We start from the raw sequence: 6000 nt of genomic DNA on the forward strand, positions 1-6000 counted from the left end.
TGCCCTCCCCCATGAAACAAGGGAAAAATGGGCAAAATATGAAACAATGCTTGTCCCTCTTTGTGGGCGGAGCTCTCTTCTTGGGGAACCCGCCTGTGAATTCCTGGCCTCCCCAACTACTAGTTCCCCTTTTTCAGCTCAGGGGCTCTACCAAGCTCCACCTGGGGTCCAGTTCCTTGAGCTTAGGCCTAGAAACTCTCTCCGGGTAGTAAGCAACCACAAGGATCATATTTTTTGTTTCCCATCCCTCAGGTCTTATGCTGCATAAGAGAGCCCTGCCCAGAAAGAGGGACGGAGAGAACACTCAGGAGACCTACAGAGAGTCCCTTTTGAGTCTTCAGCTGAATTCTGATTGACGCATGATTGAGAAGAAATCACCCAAGCTTGGGGGAAAACCCACCGAAGGGAACGATCCTCAGAAATCATATAGAGACAGGAATAGATTGTGTTCCCCACAAAGTAGAAAAAAATGTATAATTCATGGGACACCAGATTAAACATTCAGAAGGGTATCACCTTGAGAGTGGGGAAAAAGTAGTCCTAAAGTCTGTTCTAATCCCACCTAACAGAATTTAAAATCTCCATGGAATAATTTATTTCCAGGGTGCCTGGGTGGCTCAGTTGTTAAGCGTCTGCCTTTGGCTCAGGGAATGATCCCAGGGTCCTGGGATAGAGCTCTGCATCGGACTCCCTGCTCAGCAGGAAGCCTGCTTCTTCCTCTCCCACTCCCCCTGCTTGTGTTCCCTCTCTCATTGGCTGTCTCTCTCTCTCTGTCAAATAAATAAATAAAATTTAAAAAAATAATTTATTTCCCATCTTTGGAGATGGTTGACTTTCCATCCGGTCCCTCAATAAATATTCGTTCAGTAACTGTAAAGTTGAATTGAGATCTTTACTTTGTCTAGATTTTGTCATCCAACTCCCTAGTTATACAAATGCGAGGGAGGACATGGGTGAGAACATCACAGGAATGGAATAAGGAGTATCACTTGTCGGGGGGGCCAGAATATCCTGCCCCCTTCAAAGTCCTTGCAGCTGGACTAAGAATCAAATTGACACGAGACAGAGAAAATCAGATTTAACAGGGTACATACAGGGAATTCAAACAGACATGGAAATTCCGAAAGACAGGCACAACGAGGTAGATACGTCATCCTGAACTAAGGAGCAGGGCGTTGGGGTCTGAGGACTTCAGGGGAAAGGAATGCAATGCACAGGCAAGCAAGCAGAGCAGATGTTGGTAATTGGACATTTTCCTTGACATACAGATAGGTCACGCAGATAAAACTTATCTCTGGTAATAACCATTATTTTGGGAAGGATCCCCAATTTAAATTCTTCTAAGTAGTTAAGGGAAGGGCAAATTTTCTATTGAGTCCTCAGGGTCTTAATTGCCTTCAGCTCAAAATAACCTTCATGCCAAAGTGGCCCATCTTGGGCCGGCCTGCCCTGGGCCCCTACACATTCCATTCCTCTTCTCTCCTCTATCTTGCCGGTGTTCTATTTAGCAGCGGATGAATCCTGCTCTCTGGATAAAGCTATAAAATCGAATGTCCCCATAATGTTTAGAACACGTGATGGCAACTCTTTTCCATGGCACCTCGCAGGCTGCAGGCTGCTTTAGGATGAGAGGGAACATCTCTTTCCCAGCTACCGGCTGCAAGAGACTCATTGACGTGGATGAGAAACGCCAACTTTGTACCTTTAATAAGAAGCGTCTGGCCACAGAAGTCGCTGCCGATGCCCTGGGTGAAGAATGGAAGGTTTTGTGGTCTGGAGCAATGGAGGCGATGACAGACAAGGCTTTCCCACGAAGCAGGGCTCTTGACCCATAGCCTCGTCCGCCTCCTGCTGGGTAAGGAGCATTCCTGCGATAGACCAAGGAGGACTGGAGAAAGAAAGGGCAAATCTGTTCAGGGTTGCAATGCGGATGCCAATCTCAGTGTTCTCACTGATACCACTGTGCCTTGTCACCTGGGGCCCCAAAGAGCCAGCAGAATCCGCAAAGTGTTCAGTCTCTCCCTAAAGAAGATGATGTCCGCCCGTATGTTGTGTGAAAGTCCCTAAACAAAGAAGGTAAGAAACCTAGAACCAGAGCGCCCAGGATCCAGCGTCTCGGGACTCCGTGCGTCCAAATGTCCTCCGACACAGATGTCGGCGAATTGCCCTGGGGAAACAGCATGCTGAGAAAAATAAGGAAGACGTTGCAGAATATGCTCGACTTTTGGCCAAGAGAATGAAAGAGGTCAAAGCAAAGCCCCGGGAACAGATTGCCAAGAGACGGGGCTGGCCTCTCCGAGAGCTTCTACCTCTGGGACGGAGCCCAGTCAAAAATGAGATTTTTCTCAGAAGATCAGACATCAGATCTCAAAAACAAAAAACAAAACCAAACCCCGAAAACCAAAAACCAAATATGTGATGACGGCACTGGAAACTGTTTACTTCCTCATTTGGAACAGACAGTGTGCCCATTGTTTGGTGGCATTACTGCATCCTCGTTATACAATTATCCACAAAATATCATTCGGGCATTGCACCTCCCAGAGACTATACTGGTGATCTTTCCACCCACGACATTTGCTCCCAGCTCAGCGTCACTGTTCATTAAACACGAATTTGAGAAACTCAGTAATGATGTTGGAATTATACGTTAGTCTCCCAAGGTTGGTCTCATAAACCTTCTGTTGAAATCGTGGGTTTGGAAATGCAAGTTGGTCCTTTGGTTTTATTCTTAACCTCTCATTTATTTTAGTGAGTACACTTCATCATGGGTCCAGCCAAACCCTCTACTATCCTTCAGACTATCTGCAAACGCCCTAACAAGCTTCTACATTGAGGAGTCTTGGGGGTACAAATTTTATGCACAGGTAGGAACACGGACGTGAAATCCAGATTTTCTCTGAAGAATGTCATGCCTGATTTCCCACCTAGCTCCTACCTGACTTCAGCCCCGGGCTGGTCTGGGTCTCTTTCTCTCCCTCTTTCTTTCCTTTCCTTCTTTCTCTCCCTCCCTTCCCTTCTTTCTTCCCTCCTTTCCTCCCTCTCTGATTTTTTTATGGTGGCAAAATATATATACCATGAAATTGGCCACTTCAACCATTTTAAATGTACAACTCAGTAGCATTAACGATACGCACTTTGTTACGTAACCATTATCACTACCTCCTGCCAAGTATTTCCTCACCCTAAACAGATGGCTAATATGGGAAGTTGTTTTGTTTCGTTTTTTTTCCAAAGTGGACTGCCTCAATTTCTTTGGAAACACATGTAATCCTATCACTGATCTCGCCATTCTTCCATTAGGAATTGGAGTCTGATTTCCCTCACCTTGAATCTGGGAGAGCGTGTAACCGCCCTGACTAAAAGAGTAAGGCCAAGGGATGCTGTGTCACTTTTGAAGAAGGGTAACGAAAGATCAGGCCGCTTCTGCCTTATTCTTTGGAACCTTCATGCTTGCAGCCCTGAGCTGCCATGTAGTAAATCCTACTACCCTAAAGCTGCTTTGCTACGAGGAAGCCAAGCCACACGGAAAAGCCATGTGAGGACACTCTGGACGACAATCCTTGCCCCTGAGTCATCGGGCATTTCCAGATTCTTCCAGCCATCAGCCTTTGAACCTTTCAAACTGAGGTCTCAGACACCATACAACAGAAACAAGCCATTCCCACCACGCCTACTCCAGGTGCCGCTGACTCACAGAAGCCGTACCCGTAAGGCAGCAGTTGTCGTTTTAAGTCACTAATGATTTGGATTGTTTGTTATGCAGCAAGAGCAGAAGTCTAATGCAAACGATTGGTTTTAATGCATAATGCTAGCATGTTAGAGCACACGAGCCCCATTTACCCCTCCTGCCTTTGGCATTGTTATTGTGACCCTGTGATTTATGAGATATTAGTCAGTCGTGCACATGACCAAAATACATTCCTCATATCCATTTGGTCTTCATGGATGGTTTCTGGTTCACAACTCTCAAGATCCTAGGAGTTCCCTGACCAATAAGAGCAATGGGAGAATCTTTTGCTATAATATTTGCTCTCTCGTCCTCAATTCCTGAAATCACTCCAGAGCCATAAAGGTGCAATGCGTGTCTTATGGTTTCTAACGAGCCCCTTTCCACCCCAACTGGGTTTACATTCATAAGGTGACTTTTGGAAAGCACCTAAGAATGGGGGCTAATTGCCAGGGGAGCCAACCATGAAGAGCGGATTGGAACTTTCCGTCCCAACCCTTGATTTGCAAGGAGGGGAGAGGGGTTGGAGGCCGAATCAAATCACTGATGGCCAGTGATTTAATCCACATGCCTCTGGATTGAAGCCTCCATAAAAAACCCAAAGGATGGGGTTTGGAGAGCTTTCGGTTTGGGGAGGCAGAAGGCATCCACATGCCACCATCCTGGCCCAAAGTCCGTGGGGACAGAAGCTTCTTTGTTCTGGACACTGTCCTATGTTTCTCTTCATCTGGAGGTTTGTTTATCTCCTTTAAAATTCTTTGTAATAGGGACACCTGGGTGGCTCAGTCGTTAGGCGTCTGCCTTCGGCTCAGGGCGTGATCCCAGGGTCCTGGGATCTAGCCCCGAATAGGGCTCCCTGCTCCGCTGGGAGCCTGCTTCTTCCTCTCCCACTCCCCCTGCTTGTGTTCCCTCTCTTGCTGGCTGTCTCTTTCTGTCAAATAAACAAATAAAATGTTTAAAAAATAAAAATTAAGGGGCGCCTGGGTGGCGCAGTCGTTGGGCGTCTGGCTTCGGCTCAGGGCGTGATCCCAGCGTTCTGGGATCGAGCCCCACATCAGGCTCTTCTGCTGGGAGCCTGTTTCTTCCTCTCCCACTCCCCCTGTTTGTTTTCTCTCTCTTGCTGGCTGTCTCTGTCAAATAAATAAATAAAATCTTTTTTAAAAAATAAAAAATAAAAATTAAAAAAAATTAAATTCTTCATAATAAACTAGTAATCTAGTGAGTAATGGGGTTTCCTGAGTTCTGGGAACTGCTCTAGCAAATTAATCAAAGCCAAAATCCTGGGACCCTCTGATTTAGAGCTAGTTGGTCAGAAGTCTAGATAACCACCTGTCCTTGTGACTGGCATCTGAAGCCTAAGGAGGGGATCACGGGAACCTCCAAACTGCAGCTGGGTGGTCAGAAGCACAGATCACCTGGGCTCGAGCTCGGCATCTGCAGGGGTGGGTGGAAGTCTTGTGGGGCCGAGCCCCTCACCTGTGGAAGCTGATGCTTTCCCAGGTCCAGAATCCAGTTGAGCTATAGGACACCCAGCTGGTGTCCAAGCACCACATGGTGGTGTCCCCCGTCCCACCCCCCAGACACGTTGGAATTAGGTGAGCAGAGCCTCTTATTCAAAATTACATTTTAGGGGCGCCTGGGTGGCACAGCGGTTAAGCGTCTGCCTTCAGCTCAGGGCGTGATCCCAGCGTTATGGGTTCGAGACCCACATCAGGCTCCTATGCTATGGGCCTGCTTCTTCCTCTCCCACTCCCCCTGCTTGTGTTCCCTCTCTCGCCGGCTGTCTCTATCTCTGTCAAATAAATAAATAAAATCTTTTAATAAATAAATAAATAAATAAATAAATAAATAAATAAAATTACATTTTAATCCTACATATATCTCAAGACTGCTGAAAGCAACACTCTGCTTTTTGAAGGCTTTTCTTCTTAGCTTTTCAATCTCTCACTTTGCAACCCTAGAATCTGGCAAATGTTCCTAGGGAGAAACTGGCTGTGTGCTGGAAGTCCCCTGTAAGTTCTGCCAACATTCATTCTAGTTTCTCTGTCCCGCCTAAATGGCTCTCCTTGAAAGCCTGGACTTTCAACCTCCTGCCTGTTTCCAGAATTTCCAAATGCTCCCAGCATGAAAATACCTGTAGTGATCAGCTATACATTCTTTTCCCTCAGTGGCTTCATCCCTCTGGACTGCTACTCAAAATGTGGTCTCTGGACCAGAGGTCTTTTCATTACCTAGGAGCTTGTTAGAGATGGAGAATTCAGGCCCTCCCC

General features: G+C 46.6%; 1 pseudogene; it reads left to right on the forward strand.

Annotated features, from left to right (window-relative positions):
- Positions 1–1173: 1173 nt before the first annotated feature.
- LOC100468394 lies at positions 1174–2753 on the forward strand (annotated as a pseudogene).
- Positions 2754–6000: the final 3247 nt, after the last annotated feature.

Source organism: Ailuropoda melanoleuca, chromosome 2, assembly GCF_002007445.2.
Source record: "Ailuropoda melanoleuca isolate Jingjing chromosome 2, ASM200744v2, whole genome shotgun sequence".
Classification (NCBI taxonomy): Eukaryota; Metazoa; Chordata; class Mammalia; order Carnivora; family Ursidae; genus Ailuropoda; species Ailuropoda melanoleuca.